This window comes from Etheostoma spectabile, chromosome 4, assembly GCF_008692095.1.
Source record: "Etheostoma spectabile isolate EspeVRDwgs_2016 chromosome 4, UIUC_Espe_1.0, whole genome shotgun sequence".
Lineage (NCBI taxonomy): Eukaryota > Metazoa > Chordata > Actinopteri > Perciformes > Percidae > Etheostoma > Etheostoma spectabile.
In genome coordinates this window covers 12,505,746-12,523,242 of record NC_045736.1, presented here as the reverse complement: position 1 = coordinate 12,523,242, position 17,497 = coordinate 12,505,746, and the positions used below count along the sequence as shown (strand labels likewise).

The window sequence follows — 17,497 nt, the reverse complement described above, 5'->3', positions numbered from 1 at the left end:
TTAGACTTTTTTTTTGAGATAGACTTAGACGTATCTTTATTAATCCTTTTGGGATTACTCTTGCAACGAAATTGAAATATGTTGTGTATGGCTTTAACACCTGTGAATGGCTGCATGAATGTGCTATCTCCCTTCGATAGCTCAGTTGGTAGAGCGGAGGACTGTAGAGGCATGTAACTGAAATCCTTAGGTCGTTGGTTCAAATCCGACTCGAAGGAGTAGTCTTTTCCAGAGTTCCCCTTCAGGGATCAATAAAGAACTTCTGATTTTGATGTAGAGATGGACGGACAACCCAAAAGCTTAATACTTCTTGCCAAGACATAACAAGAAACAAAAAAAGAGTTGAGGGAGATAGAGGTAAAGAACCTTTTTTCAGGACACCCACATTTTGTCTCTCAACATGGCAGGCATTCTATGCATCCAGGGCCAAATGTTTTACCATTTCATCCACTACGGGCCCCTAAGAAAACGTGTGACTGTGAACGCTTGTTACCCATAGCAACGACAGGTAACAACGAGTGGAAGTACTTCTCTCTTTTTGTATAATCGCCACTATACGGCCCAGGTTAATCTCGGTAAACTTTGCAGAAATGCTGCAAACAGCTACGATGACTGTTTATCTGTATCTATCTGTCAACCCCGTCTTGCCCGTATTGGATGGAATGATGTCAATTTACGCTTTTTATTTGTTACACATAACAACCTGGATGCAACAAAGAACCATTTTCTCCTGTTTTGTACACAACCAAAAGTTTTACAAAACAAAAGATAAATTTCACCAACTCCCTTGGTTTGTTGTCAGAAGTGGGATTTGAACCCACGCCTTCAGTGGAGACTGCGACCTGAACGCAGCGCCTTGGACCACTCGGACATCCTGACTGATCCTACAGATTTTCAGTAGGACCTGTTTAAAAAATTATAATATAGTAAATTAAACATGTCAGGATATAGTAGGTTCTCAGTCGACCATGTCATAGTTAACAAGGGAAGGTTTCTCAACTGTCAGCCCAAATATATGGAGACATGGAGACATGGAAGAAAGTCCCCAGGGTGGCAATGTGCTTGACAATGGCAATACATTGAACGGGATGTGAAGGCAATGTGCAATACAGGCCAAATCCTATGGTGGGAATCAAGATCCACCAATGTTTCTGTCCACAATGTCCACCTGAATCCAGAAATGTCCCTGCCAGATGGGAAATAGACTGAAAATTGGGTCAACATTGTGCATTCATCTTCAAAATGTCCAACTGAGTCCACAAATATAAGCAACACAAGTTCAAATTTCAGTAATACCTAATTTTTATGGTGATTACGAGACTGAATGCAAAGTGTGTATCCCCCATGTAACTCAAAGCCTATCACTTCCAGTCAATACTGTCAAATTTGGAGCTCCTTCCAGTTACATTAACAACCAGGTGACTCCTCCACATACCTCCACCAACACACTGTTTACAGTCTAAACGACCAAGGACATTAAACCTGTAAGCTTACTTTAAACTAGATGTGGAAAGTTGAAAGGTTGATCTTTTTCACCTGTGCTGTGGCTTAAAAACAGGTTCCACTGAGACTTGAACTCAGATTGCTGGATTCAACACATCTGGTCTTTGAGACAGATTTTTGCATTAGTTACCATAAACACAAGGGGGTCACTACAACCCACAACACTGTGCTAAACAAATATGCTCAAATCCTTCTAATTTGTTGAGTAAAGTTGGTAGACACTTGTTAAGTTAAACATCCACTTTTTTGTCCTTTAATCTGTTTTACAGTCAGGGCAATGAATCTTGTTGGACATGCCACGGATTGAACTACCACTGAGCTACATCCCCTAACTGCTTACACATCTGTTGGGATTTTTGTGTGCCTTCAATATCATACATTTGGATATTATGAAAAGAAACTGCAAAGCAAACACTAGTAACATTTTTAAAGGTTCCATGGTGTAATGGTTAGCACTCTGGACTCTGAATCCAGCAATCTGAGTTCAAATCTCTTGTGGAACCTGTTTTTAAGTTGTATGTCTGTATTAGCTTAAGTTAAGTGTAATGTCTTGTTTGTGTTGTAGTATCTATAGAGATTTGTGGTGTAGTATGGATCCATTGTCCTGTCTTTTATGTATTATAAAACTTTTTGCCGCCTGTCTTGGCAGGACTCCCTGGAAGAAGAGTTACTGTAGCTCAATGGGATTGTTCCTGGTTAAATAAAGGTTAAATAAAAATAAAATGAATCTGTAATATGTCCAAACATTCCTCTCTTCATTTCCGACATACTGGAAGTCGGCCATGTTTAATTAGATGCCCTCCAGTTATTGTTGTTTGGTAGATTAACATTATATTTTCCTACTTTTTCTACTTTTCATTTCATATTCTTTGTCTGATATTTTCTATTCCCTGTTTGTATTTTCTGTGACTGCATGTGGTTTTAAATCTGTTGGAGTTTCTTCAGACTAAAGCAAAGACACTGATGATGTCATCCAAAAGAAACATAAAGGACAGCAACCTGTTTCCAGAGGACACTAAAGAATGACGGAGCAGCAGGAAACAGAGCAGCTCAAATAGCAAACAGCTGATTTATTCATCTGACTCGTAGAATAACGCCAATGATTGACTTGTTTTAAATGTCTGGGAATGTGGAACAGCTCCATGCTGACTACCTGAAATAAAACAAGGCCACATGCTGATTATTGGGGACTTGATTTGATGGATTTATTCTTCCTGTTGTGTCTCTGTTTAAACTCCTAATTTAAAGGTAAAGTCAGCGTCCACTAAAGGTTGTGTTGTTGCTGCTGACAGACTCAGATCATTATTCTAAGTGTGTAACAACATTATGGGATCGAACCCTACAGAGATAGACCTTTTAGAGAAGAACAACCTTTTAATTTAGATCTTTTAGTTTCCAGTTTTTTAGATTGTAGGAACAGTGGAAAGATGAACCAAAACGGCTTTTCATATATATATTTTCTTTTTCTATTGACTATAGTTTGTTTGTTATTAACAGAAATCAACCTGTCAACATTTCTATTTGTCATACAGTTCCGATGTTAAGTTTTTTACCGCCCGAGTTCAACTCCCGGTATGGGAGTTGGTATTTAGATGGTGAAGGTCTAAGAAAGATCTGTACAATCATTGTTAACGTATGTTGTTACGTATGTACCCCATGCCCTGATATTCATGTCTGAAAAAATGTCTCATATAGACACGATATATAAACAATAACTAGACATGTTGGTGGTGAAAATCCTTACTGCCAGACTGGACTTCTTGCTGTGTTTATGTATTTATGTGCCCTGTTCCTGGCATATCTATGGATGTATTCATAAAATCACTGTTATTATTCAACGTGTCAGTCCCATATGGTCTAGCAGTCTGGATTCTGCCTAAATAACCTTTACAGACATTCTTAAGGAGTCCTCTGGAGACTACAATCAGTAGATCTGAGAAAGCTTTCAGTTAGTTGGATTTAACAGTCACTGTTAGACTTTTTATTGTATTTTTGCGGTAACTTACTGGCAACGTGTTAAGTAAGTAAGTTACTGTAACTACCCGATTACAGTATCATAACCGTACATGTTTTTTACTTGCTGTGACCAAGAAACCACCTGCAAATTGACTGATACATCATCAGTTCCGAAATATTCTTGGATGCCAAATATTTGAATTCAAAGTCAGAATCCAATTGACATGTAAGACCAATACAATGCACGTCCAGCTTCTACATTTCCACATGAGTCAGCTTCCCCATTTTCGGAGTAACAGGAAAATAGCCTGATAAGCATACATGTGCAGCTCAACCTCAAAAAGCCATAAAGCAAATGCTTATGGCTTAAAGATCGAGCTCCCGCTCATAAAACCTCAGGCAGGCGCAGTCTCTGTGGCGCAATAGGTCAGCGCAGTCGGCTGTTAACCGAAAGGATGGTGGTTCAAGTCCACCCAGGGATGTTTCTTTCCTAAATAACCTAAAGGGAGATAACTTTGTGATTTATCCTCATGCAGGATACCACAGAGCAGTCCTAAGAAAACCCAAGTGACCTTACCTCTATTAGAAGGTACACTTCTGCAAACCATGTACATATTAATCTTCACTGTCATTGGTATGCAGGTCACTTGATGTAATACAAGCAAATATATTTAGGTCCCACCAAACAGTTTTGTGATACGTGGCGTGCAACTGTCTGTCAATGATCAAGCTTGTTACTGTGACCAAGAAACCACCAGCAAAATGACTGATACATCATCAGTTCCGGAATATTCTTGGATGCCAAATATTTGAATTCAAAGTCAGAATCCAATTGACATGTAAGAAACATACAATGCATATCCAGCTTCTAAATTTTTGCATGAGTCAGCTTCCTCAATTTCTGAGTAACAGGAAAATAGCCTGATAAGCAAACATGTGCAGCTCAACCTCAAAAAGCAATAAAGCAAATGCTTGTGGCTTAAAGATCGAGCTCCCGCTTATAAAACCTCAGACAGGGGCAGGGTCTGTGGCGCTACCTCGCTCAGAATCGTCTGTTCCATTTCCAATCTTGACAGCTAATCACGTTCGTTCATGTCCTAAGTGAGATTCAACCCCCGTCCAATCAAGTAGCGGGATGACAATGGATCTAGCCAATCATAACGCTGAGTCATTGGAAAGATTGGATGATGCACCACGTACATTACGCTGACGTTTCACGTCCATGACGCTAACTTCCCCAGCGTGCCTAGTAACAGTTTGTTGTCCTCGCACTTAAGCTGACAGTGAGATGAACTTCAATGGTAAGTAACCATTATCATGCGTTTCCTCCTTAAATAGACATATACAGTTTATTTAATACCTTCACACAAAGTGTTCTGATAATTTTGCCAGGTGTTACATTGTTCTATGGCCGTAGCATCATAGCTAACAATCGCTAATGCTAACTGTAGCGGTAGGCTAGCTAATACTGTATGATCGTTCGTGTCATGTGAAATGTAAACTAACTGACATTAACGTTACTATTGATAAATGTAACGTATCAAATACTAATATAAATAGGAAAAGCCATGTAACTACCATGTTATTACTATTCTTAGCTAACCACTTGCACCTGGGTATATTGCAATCTGTAGCTAAATTAACTACTGCATTATGGCTAGTTTGTGTCATGTAAACAAACTAACGTTAAGTTCTACATATCATACTCAATGTTACTAGTAATAGAGAAACAATATGTAACTAACTTGCTATGACATAGCCTACTCTATGCTAATCATCTAGGTAGATTACTACCCATTTAAAAGTAACTTGGTTGATTTGATAATGCAGCTGTCATAGTAGGTGTGCGTTTGTGCTGTAGTGTCACAGTGTATTGTCCAAAGGATGCTCATTGTTTATTGTTGTCCATATTCATGTTGCCTTTAGATGAGCAATAAGCCTAAAAGCCACAAGTCTCAGGGGTTTGGCCTTCTGGAGGCAATAGACCAGCCACTAAGCAGCGGAAGTGGCATAACCTCTATCAGAAGGTAAAATATAGCAATATATAATGATAACTTCAAAAATATACCATACAATATTGCAAATACTATGAATAAAACAAATTACTGTACACCCCAGTCTAAACAGGGTTGTGATTGTTTCAGATTGAGGAATGTCCCATGCAGGCCCGTGGACGGACCACTCTGTTTGGAGGGTCAGTGGCCTGTAATTGTGGATTTCACTGCACTAAGGTGATCTGTTTTAAAATGATGTATCATTATGATTAATCTCACATCTCATGTCTGCTGCAATGCTGTTGCTATAGCAGCCCACCACTCAGCCTCCTGCAGCAGCCTCGCAGTCTGCTGCTCTGGTCTCGACCGCTGGTGCAACGGCTGCTGTGCCACCATCTTTCCTGCGCCCCCCTCCAAGTTTGTCAATGGTGAATAATTTATTAAATAAATCATATTTCATATATAAAGGGTGGTTTTCTGTTTGTTACATAATCAAATTAACATTGTTTGTCTTTTCAGTTCAGACAGGGGGGGACCTCATGGGGTTGCCACTGCTGGACCAGGTGTGCATGGAGCACATCTGGCGTGTGCAGCAACGCCACATCAAGTGCATCCAGGACCTGCCTGGTGTGCAGCTTCATACAGAGACGGGTACTATCAAGAAGCGGGGTGTTGTCCTGAACAAGTATCGCTAAGCCAGAGGGTCCACGTCTCTGGAATCATTTCATTGCCATCTGAACAGTTTTATTCCAGGTTGGTGTCTCCCTTACAGTATTTTCTTAATTACTTACAGTATATCATAAACACCCAGTATATTCTTTTATTAAAAAAATCATTAGATTGGAAAGCTAGACCTTTTTCATGGACTATTAATATTTTATTGTTTTGTCAGGAACCAGTGCAAATGCGCTGAATTTCCATCTTTACCTCCTGGAAGGCCTGAACAGGTGGAACCAGGATCGGGGGAGTGCGGCGGAGACCAGTAGACCATCGTTTCTGCTCACCTACGCCGGGCATGTGACCCAGTGCGTCAACACCAGCAGCTTGAAGGTGTTTGGCCGGCCATTTGTGCCAAACTTCAGGCCACCCTCCAAATACACTGGTATGCTAATGTAATAATAACTGTCTACCTAGTACAGTGAGGAAAATAAGTATTTGAACACTCTGCTATTTTGCAAGTTCTCCAACTTAGAAATCATGGAGGGGTCTGAAATTGTCATCGTAGGTGCATGTCCACTGTGAGAGACATCATCTAAAAAGAAATATCCAGAAATCACAATGTATGGTTTTTAAACTATTTATTTGAGAAATGGGAGAACTTGCAAAATAGCAGGGTGTTCAAATACTTATTTTCCTCACTGTATGAGGAAAAATGTCTTTTTAACAGGCAGAAACCTCAGACTAAAACTGACTCATGGTGGGCAGTCATCTGACACAACCAGTTGGGGGAGAGGGTGAGGGAGAGAGAGAGAGAGAGAGAGAATGGAATGAAAAGATGACCAGTGGTAATTATGGCAGCAGTAAAGGTAATAGAACTATTACTAATAATAGCAGCAGTAATAGTGCAGGGCGTCCAGCAGGACCATGGCAGCAGCTGCATCCACTACTCAGGTGCCACCACAATCCAAGTAAATCTGAGAGGGAAGAAAGCACAAGGGATTCTGGAAAGAAGCAACATTAGCTACATGCATGCTTTTTTCAAGTATCAACAACAACAATCATAAATATGATAGGCTACAAACATCCTTGCAGGGGGCACCCAGATTTGAACTGGGGACCTCTTGATCTGCAGTCAAATGCTCTACCACTGAGCCCCCACACACTCTATGTGGAATATGATTATGGTGCAACAAAACAATGGCTGGGCCTCCACCATGTGGTTACCTTTGTTGGTAGGCGGAGTCTGACGGGCCTGTTGGGGTTAGAATGAAAAGTGGAAATAACAAAAAGTAGAAAAAATAGTAGTTTGTAGCAGTTCTTTGTAGTAGTTCATGGCATAGCAGGGCACTGTGGGCATTACAAGGCACAGCAGGACGTAGCTGGGCACCGCAGAGTGTAGCAAGATGAACATGGCACCGCAGAACGTGTAGCGGGACCAAGGCGACAGCTGCTACCATGATTTTGGATCCTCTCTGATCCGAGAGAACATGCTGGGGAAAAAAGAACATAAGGACTCCGGGGAATGACTCCCCAGAGCTAGGTTAGTAACAAGCATTTCTGGAACATGGATGCACATAAATGGAGAGATAGAAAGATAGAGGAGAGAGGAGCTCAGTGTGTCAAAGGAAATCCCCAGCTGTCTAAAACTATTACAGCAAAACCAAGAGAGACAGGGTAAAGAGAGGAGCCTGGTCAGGCTAGAACTCTCCCCAACCGGATCGGGCTGTATGCCAAGTCTCCCTTTAGTTTTATTATATGCTTGATTATATGATAGATAAATCTGACAACTATGACGAGAAGCAGGTGGGCCGGGTTAGGCGGACGCTGCGACTCCTCACTCCCTAACAATATTCAATTCTATGCCCTAACTATAAGCTTTATGATTCAACACGGTGCTGAAAGCATTCTTTAGAAATGTTGGCCCATTTTGATAGGGTAGCATCTTGCAGTTAATGGAGATTTTGGGATGCACATCCAGGGCATGAAGCTCCCGTTCCACCACATCCCAAAGATGCTCTATTGGGCTGAGATCTGGTGACTGTGGGGACCATTTTAGTACAGTTAAGTCAGGGGTTGGCAACCTGCGGTTCCGGAGCCGCAGTTTATTTGTCTGGAACCATTAAATTGCATTAGGTTTTCAGCAAAAAAGAATACCACAGCTCAAGTCCCTGGTAAGGCAACAGCTTGATTCTGGGATATGTCTGAAGTGCTCACTATTGTCATCTGTCATGCAGGTTTGCAGGATGTTCACAGTCTGCTAGTGGCCATGATGAGTTGTGACTTTGAGCTTTTTAACCGTTTTGGTCAATTTAGCCAATTTTCAACCAGTTTATGCAATAACATTTGGTGTTCTCAGGCAATGTGCAAATTGTGGTCTACCCTCCTGCTGTCTAGAAGACTGTGATCATGGCAACATCTTAATGGTCTTCATTTACTTGCATTTTAATTTGTAGTTCAGGAGATTGTTTTTTCCACAGCCCTGTACTTTGGAAGCCTGGGTAGCTCAGTCGGTAGAGCATCAGACTTTTAATCTGAGGGTCCAGGGTTCAAGTCCCTGTTCAGGTGTAGAGTTGCATATTCTGCTTAACAATTCAGATACTGCCATATCATTTGTGTTCAATGCAAAAAAAAAAGTGTCTCTTTTTCAAGCAGGTATGTATCAAAACAATGTTGGTGCTACGTCTTAATCAATGTTTCCCAAACTCAGTTTAAAAATGTAGATGTTACAATCATTCATGGTGCATTTTTGTAAATTTGGGTCCGGGGGAGACACCAAATTTCTCTTTAGGGTCTTGAGCTCAAAAAGTTTAGGAAGCACTGGTCTAAATGATCAATGGGCAACCTACATCCATCTTGCTAGCACCCATATCTCTGTACTCGCTGCTTAAATAGAATGTCATCTGGTGCATTTTTCTATGCCATAAAATTGCATTAGGTCATCAACGTTTTGAGCGAAGAAGAATACCACAGCTCAAGTCCCTGGTAAGGCAACAGCTTGATTCTGGGATATGTATGAAGTGCTCGCTATTGTCATCTGTCATGCAGGTTTACTGGATGTTCACAGTCTGCTAGTGGCCATGATGAGTTGAGACTTTGAACTTTTTAACCGTTTTGGCCAATTTAGCCAATTTTCAACCAGTTTTTGCAATAACATTTGATGTTCTCAGGCATTGTGCAAATTATGGTCTACCCTCCTGCTGTCCAGAAGACCGTGATCATGGCAACAGCTTAATGGTCTTCATTTACTTGAATGTCAATTTGTATTTCAGTTGCTTTAGAAGCCTGGGTAGCTCAGTCGGTAAAGCGTCAGACTTTTAATCTGAGGGTCCAAGGTTCAAGTCCCTGTTCAGGCGTAGAGTTGCACATCCTGCTAGATGAGTTGTCCATTGGACATGCCTGAACACTTCAGACACTGCCATATCATTTGAGCTCCATGCACAAGTCTTTAAAAAGAATTGTGGCTGTTTTTCAAGCAGGTTTGTATCATAACAATGTTGCTGGTAAGTCTAAATGAACAATGGGCAACCTACATCCATCTTGCTAGCACTCAAATCTCTGTACTCATCTCCCTGCTTGGATAGTATGTCCAAGGACATACCACATATGTTCTATAACCCTTTTCATTGGTTTGCTACCACTCTTAAATAAGTCCTTTCATTGTATCAATCTCAGAAATGACCAAAGCATGACAAATTCCATTCATGTGCTTGTATTCAACCACTTGAATGTCACTGTATTTTCAGCATCAGTTGTGTTTTTTTTGTTTTTAAAACACCTGCCCTGTGTGAGGGTTGAACTCATGACCTTCAGATTATGTGAATGACGCGCTACCTACTGCGCCAACCAGGCAACGAATAGCGTTGCAATGGTTGGGAAAATATCAGAAAAACTAACAATTTGGTTGTCAATCTTAATAAAAACAATGTATGTGGAGACATATGTACTCACACAAAGGCTAAAATTGACCCTAGATGCTTTGTCATGACCCCATGAAAAGGGGAGACAAAAGACCGTGTGCAAAGGCAAGGCAAGGCAAGGCAGCTTTATTTGTATAGCACATTTCAGCAACAAGGCAATTCAAAGTGCTTTACACAAAATCAGTTAAACAGATAAAACACAAGTAAAAACAGTTAAAAATCACAAGCATTAAAAACCGGTAAAACACATGAATAGACAGTTAAAAACAAAGAGAAACATAAAACACAAGAATAAAATTTACAGTGCAGCATAAGAAATTTAAAGAAATGATTAGTCATTTAAAGAAAGGCAGCATCAAATAGAAAGGTCTTCAGCCTTGATTTAAAAGAACTGAGAGTAGCAGCGGATCTACAGGTTTCTGGGAGTTTATTCCAGATATGAGGAGCATAGAAACTGAAAGCTGCTTCACCCTGTTTAGTTCTGACTCTGGGGACAGAAAGCAGACCTGTCCCAGATGACCTGAGAGGTCTGGGTGGTTCATAGTGTAGTAGCAGATCAGCAATATATTTGGACCTAAACCGTTAAGTGATTTATAAACTAGCAAGAGTACTTTGAAATCAATTCTTTGAGACACAGGAAGCCAGTGTAAAGACTTCAGAACTGGAGTGATGTGATCCAGTCTCTTGGTCTTAGTGAGGACTCGAGCAGCAGCGTTCTGAATCAGCTGCAGCTGTCTGATTGATTTTTTAGGGAGACCTGTAAAGACCCCGTTACAGTAGTCAAGTCTACTGAAGATAAAGGCATGGACAAGTTTTTCCAAATCCTGTTGACACATAAGTCCTTTAACCCTTGATATATTCTTAAGGTGATAGTAGGCTGACTTTGTAATTGTCTTAATGTGGCTGTTAAAGTTCAGGTCTGAGTCCATGACTACACCAAGATTTCTGGCTTTGTCTGTTGTTTTTAACATTGTTGTTTGAAGCTGAGCGCAGACTTTTAATCGTTCCTCTCTTGCTCCAAAAACAACCACCTCAGTTTTTCCTTCATTTAATTTCAGAAAGTTCTGGCACATCCAGCCGTTAATTTGTTCGATGCACTTAGTCAGTTTTTGTATTGGACTATAGTCCCCTGGCGATAAGGTTATGTAAATTTGTGTGTCGTCCGCATAACTATGGTAACTTATTTTGTTTTTCTCCATAATCTGAGCCAGTGGAAGCATGTAGATGTTAAACAGAAGAGGCCCCAGAATGGAGCCTTGCGGAACTCCGCACGTCATATTTGTACGCTCAGATGCATAATTACCTATAGACACAAAGTAATCCCTATTCTTTAGGTAGGATTCAAACCAGTTTAGTACTGAGCCAGAAAGGCCAACGCAGTTTTCCAATCGGTCTAGTAGTATGTCGTGGTCGACCGTGTCAAATGCAGCACTGAGATCAAGTAATACTAAGATTGAAATTTTGCCATTATCTGTGTTAAGGTGGATGTCATTAAAGACTTTGACAAGAGCCGTTTCAGTGCTGTGGTGTGGTCGGAAACCCGACTGAAAGGTATCAAAACTGTTGCTTAGTGACAAGAAATGGTTGAGTTGTTGAAAGACTACTTTTTCAATGATTTTACTTAAAAACGGAAGGTTTGATATTGGCCTATAGTTGCTCATTAGTGACTTGTCTAGGTTGTTCTTTTTTAAGAGTGGCTTGATTACTGCAGTTTTCAGGGCCTGTGGAAAGATACCTGAAAGAAGAGATGTGTTCACAATCTGTAGAAGATCAGAAGTCAAACAATTGGAAACATTTTTGAAAAGTCCCGTTGGTAGAACATCAAGGCAACAGGTCGATGTTTTCAGATGTTGAATAATGTCCTCCAGGTTTGTATGGTTGATCGTGTGAAATTCTGTCATATTGGAACTATTTTTGCTTGAACACTGTGACAACACATATCCTGGACTTGATATGGAGGCACTGACTGTTTGTCTAATCTTTTGAATTTTGTCTTTGAAGAAGGAGGCAAAGTCATTGCAGGCCTTGGTAGATAAAAGTTCAGATGCTACTGGTACTGGAGGGTTTGTTAACCTATCAACAGTAGCAAACAAAGCACGGGAATTATTATTGTTTCTAGAGATAATATCAGAGAAAAAGGACCTTCTTGCATTCCTCAGTTCCAAATTATAAATGCGAAGTCTCTCTTTATAGGAGTTATAATGGACCAGGAGATTTGTTTTTTCGCCACCTTCGTTCAGCTTTCCTACACTCTCTTTTTTCTGTTCTCACCAGTAGGACATTTCTCCATGGAGATCTTTTCTTACCAGATACAACTTTGACCTTAGTGGGAGCAATGGCATCAATAACATTTGTAATTTTACAGTTGAAATTATCTACAAGCTCACTGACTGATAGCCCAGAGAGGGCTGGTGTGGAGGAGAAAAGCTGTATAAATGTGTCACTGGTGTTTTCAGTGATATACCGTTTTCTGATTATCTTTGTTTGGACACTTTTGGGCACAGAGATAGTGCCGTTAAAGAAAACACAGGAATGATCTGAGAGAGCAACGTCAGTCACCACAACCTTGGAAATGTTCAGACCTTTGGAGACAATCAAGTCCAGAGTGTGCCCCTTATTGTGGGTGGGCTCCGTCACATGCTGAGTCAGTCCATAGTTCTCAAAAACACAACACAGCTCTTGACAGGTCCCCCTGTCCTGGGGGCTGTCAACATGAATGTTAAAATCACCCGCAATGATTACACAATCAAAGTTAATGCAGATAATAGACAGCAGTTCAGTGAAGTCATCAATGAAGGTTGCACAATATTTAGGTGGCCTGTAGATATTTAGAAACATCGCTTGAGGGGAAGATCTTAATTGAAGAGCAACATATTCAAAAGAAACAAAATTTCCATAACATATTTGCGTACAGTGGAATGAGTCATTAAACAAAATGGCGACTCCACCTCCTTTCTTATTCACTCTATTCTCACTCATAAAACTGAAGTTAGGGGGAGCTGACTCGATGAGAACAGCAGCGCTGTTATTATGGTCTAACCAGGTTTCAGTTAAAAACATAAAATCTAGATTGTGCTTAGTAATAAAATCATTGATTAAAAATGATTTTCCTGCCAAAGACCTGACGTTTAGTAAGGCTAGTGTTAGTGTGTTTTCATTTTTTGGGACAGGCTGTAGCTGACGAGGAATGGATGCCAAATTTGCTAAGTTTGCAGTTAAGTGCTTATTCACCATTCTTTTCCTATTACCTATCACAACAGAAATTGAGGAAGAATTGAATCCACAGGGCCCGGGCTTGTCTTGAAAAGAGTCATTAGTATCACTAGTCCTGCAGCCAAGGCCCGGCACATATCAGATAGTGCTTGCCAGATTTTGCACACAAGCGTCCTTATCAGTCTGGGGGAAGGAGTTTTCTGACATCCTGGTAGTGGTGCTTGGCGTTTTACTTTTGCCCGGGGTTGAGCCATGGGGGTAGGAAGGGGTGCATAATTGATGGGGGAAATAAGGGAAAGGGTGTGTGGAGACATCAGTAGAGACAGCGATGAATCCTCAGAAGGTTCGGGGTTGGGAAGGTTTGAGGGGTGCTGGACGGGTGAAGAGGGGAGTGGAGGTTTCGTGTCTCTGCTCTCTGGTCTCCCATGGTCAAATCTTTGCACAGGCGGGGGCTGTGCTGGATCACTGCCGCACTTTGTTGTGTCTTCCTTTTGTTTTGTGACCTTGGCAGAGGGAGCAGATGTGTAGCGCAGAAAGTAAAGCAGATTAGAGGTGAACAGCTTTACTCCTGGCTTGTTAAGGGAAAGTCTATCTGCTTTAAAAAGATGTCTGCGCTCCCAGAAAATGTTTAAATTGTCAATGAACTTCAGAGAGTGGACGGTACATTCAGTTGAAAGCCATTTGTTTAGTGCCAACAGTCGGCTGAATCTCTCATCTCCTCTTCTGACTGACGGTATAGGACCACTGATAAACACATTTGCGCTTAGGGGGGTGACTGTGTCAAGCAGTTCCCTAAAGTCCAGTTTCAGCAATTCAGACTGTTGCTTTACAACATCATTTGACCCTATATGCAGAATAATGTTCTTCACAGTTGGGTGTGCTGCCACGATATCTGGGATTTTTTGGGTCAAGTCAGACACCATGTCTTTGGAAAACATAGTATTTTGGTGTTTTTACTGTTTTTTAAATCTTTTACAGCAGAGTCACCCACAATCAGGGTTTGAGGCCCAGATGTTAGCTTTTTACTTTTTGAATTGCTCTCAGTCCTTACCCTGCTGTGTGGTGATGAGACGCAGTCCCGGTCATCAGATGACTGTCCAGCGTCTTGCAGCAGAGGAGCAAATCTGTTATCCAGTTGCACACCAGGTTGTTGGGGGGGCATTTTGTTGCTTATTTTCCCTTTTGCAGCTGTCCACGGCTGTGTCCTACTAGGTACAGGGGTTGAAGAGGCGCTCTGCCCAGATGATAATGCAGGCCAGCCGGTCATATCACAAACCTCAGGGCGCTGTGCCCGGCCCGTTAGTCGTCCTCCCATTTCCCAGGAAAATGATTTACTCTTAGGCTTCGCACCACAAGAGTTCCAGGGAGGACCGCCACTTGTTGATTTATTACCAGTTCCACCCTCCTGTTTCTTTGTAGTCTTGTTGGTGCTAATTAGCCGTGTGTTAGCATACTTCTGTCCATTGTTATGGGTCCATGGTAAAGTGGTGTCATTTCCACAAGATCCGTTAACTTCCACGTTCACTTCTAGAAGGTGAACCTTGGTTTCCAGAAGTGCAATCTTCTGAAGGAGTTTGTAGTAGTCTTCTACGGAGAAAGGAGGCATCTTGCTGCTAATTAGCTTTAGCTACAATCACTGTAGGACAGGCTTGAGATATTGGTAGGCCACGCTCACGCAGAAAAATTTTAAAATATGGCAATAGCCTACTATGTCTACAAAAAATGTATAGTCCAGTGTTTTTGAAGTGTCCAAGAGCCGCTGCTCATAGTTTCTCAGAGGAAAAGCACGATTATCAGCAAAAATATCAGCAAAAATATGCAAGCAGAAGCAGGAGCAAGCAGCAAAGCGTCTGCACTGTAAGAAGCAGGAAGCAACCAAAGGTTGAATGCATGTATGCAAGGTGAATGCATGGATGAGTGTGAGGTATGGTGTCAGTGATTTATGCTGGACAGTGTAAAACTAACAAAGAGGAGCGGGAGAGGTGCTGGACTGAGAGACCTCTAGGGCAATCACAGATGCACAACCAATAATAAAACACTACTGAGTGAATGCGTTCAGAAAATGAAGAACATTGTTCAGAAAGCTTAATTAAGCTTCATTTGACCATAACTAATAACCACCTGAACCTGGTAAAAGGTATGAGGTACTCATGCATAGCTAGCCAGTGATTTACCTACGGTAGATGGTGGTCGGCATGCCAACGAGGCTCGAAAATTTGCAGATGGGGATTCAGAGGAGATGTAACAGTTTAAAGTGTAACTTAACTTAATTTTCTAAATTGGTCGCCTACAGTGCCAACGAGAGCTCTTCTCTAATATTACCGGGTACGCAATAGCTATTCAACTTCACAAGTTATTGTTCATCTCAGAAACAACGATAGACAACACCATCTTATCACAACGTCCATGCTTGTGTCTTTGTTATGCGAACACTCTGGAAGTCTACTTATTAAGAGTATGCGTTCCTCTTTTTCCCTATTGATTATAAAAACACCCGCCTGAGATTTTCGATCTCAGAAATAACAATAGAATCCAGGAGCCATTCCTCACCTAAAACAATATGAGTCATTCCAGTAAGTGAAAAGGAAACTCACATCTACAAAGATAAATTTGGTGGATGTGACTCCCTGATGGTCTAGTGGCTAGGATTCGGCGCTCTCACTGCCGTTCCCCAGGTTCAATTCCCGATCAGGGAATTGTCTGGACTTGACACACTATAAAGTAATCTGTAATTTTACATACACCAATACATTACAAAAAATAAACTGTAAGAAAAGCTGTAATTTAAGGGACATCTAGCACGTGTGAAACCACCTGTGGGAGGGGAACATGGATGTGTAGAGATGGGCTTTCAAACAATGCACCTTTTGACATTTTGACATGTCACAGTAGGAAAAGAAAGGGTATGAGTAAAAATAAATTATGGCTCAACTCAATTTACATTTTTACAGTAGACATAAGGCATTACAAAGTCAAGAAACTACAGTGAGGAAAATAAGTAATTGAACACCCTGCTATTTTGCAAGTTTTCCCACTTAGAAATCATGGAGGGGTCTGAAATTGTCATGGTAAGTGCTTGTCCACTGTGAGAGACATAATCTATAAAAAAAAAAAATCCAGTCGGCTTCCCCAATTTCTGAGTAACAGGAAAATAGCCTGATAAGCATACATGTGCAGCTTAACCTCAAAAAGTCATAAAGCAAATGCTTGTGGTTTAAAGATCAAGCTCCCGCTCATTGTCAAACGTATCACTTTATAGAGACGCAATCATGGTCACACAATGCTCATACATATCATTGTGTCTACACATTACAATTCTGAATAGAGATGAAAAACCTATGAGTCAAACATATCACTATTTGGAATTTGAATGTTCAGACAGAGGCTACATGCAAATGACTGAGTGTAAAATCGCAACGGTTCAGGAATAAGTTAAACATGTTCTGAATGTATTCTAACAGTGATAGCAGACTGCTGAAACACACCACTTTTTATCTCGAGCGAACACTTACATGAAAACCATGGATATGCTATTAATGGCGCTGGTTTGAATGAACTTTTGGGTGCCCTGTCCTCCATCTTGACGCAGACTACATGGTGTATACGGAAGTCAGGAAGTTCAGTGACACCTAAAATCAGATGCTTCAAATCAAATTTTAGAAAGCCAATAATTTTAGAGTGAATCTAAATGTATACTTCAAAAAGTCAGAACAAAACAACCAAACGGGAACATTGTGTGAAGGTTCAGCGCAACCGCAGGGTAACGTTAAAGATGGTTGGTTCTCTTAACGTTTAGGGAACATTCCCTAAACGTTAGTTTTTGGTTTGTTTGAACTAACCTTTAGAGAACCAAAAACTAACGTTCCCTAATTGTTCTGTATCAGTGGGGCTCCAACTAGTAACACAACGTAAAATAGCTGTTACTGTTACTGTCATTAGAAAAAATCCTGAGATTCAGTTGTCAGAAAAACAACCCCATAGATTAGCACTAACTAAAATCAATCCAATGCCAATGCTTGAGTTATACCAACGTCAAAGTCTTACAGTAAGCAACCTTCTTTGCTCATGATCTTCTCCATAGTCACGATGTTTCTTCTGGCATCTTCTGTGTTGTGATATAGAAGCAGTGGAAGTGGTTCCTTACACAGATTTACCATCTTAAATACTGAAGGCAGCTATTTCCACTCAAATCCACCTTCTTTTTGATCAAGTTTCAGTGGTCTTGTCTATTGTAAGTAATGAATGGCTTCATGA

The 17,497-nt window shown here is 40.9% G+C and overlaps 2 non-coding genes across 2 annotated transcripts; both read left to right on the top strand.

Annotated features, from left to right (window-relative positions):
- The first annotated feature begins 130 nt into the window (after window positions 1–130).
- trnay-gua (transfer RNA tyrosine (anticodon GUA)) lies at window positions 131–218 on the top strand. Its single transcript is given in 2 exon segments — window positions 131–167; window positions 183–218. It is a non-coding gene; the product is annotated as a tRNA-Tyr (tRNA).
- An 8,387-nt stretch (window positions 219–8,605) lies between these two features.
- Window positions 8,606–8,678, top strand: trnak-uuu (transfer RNA lysine (anticodon UUU)). Its single transcript has one exon. It is a non-coding gene; the product is annotated as a tRNA-Lys (tRNA).
- Window positions 8,679–17,497: the final 8,819 nt, after the last annotated feature.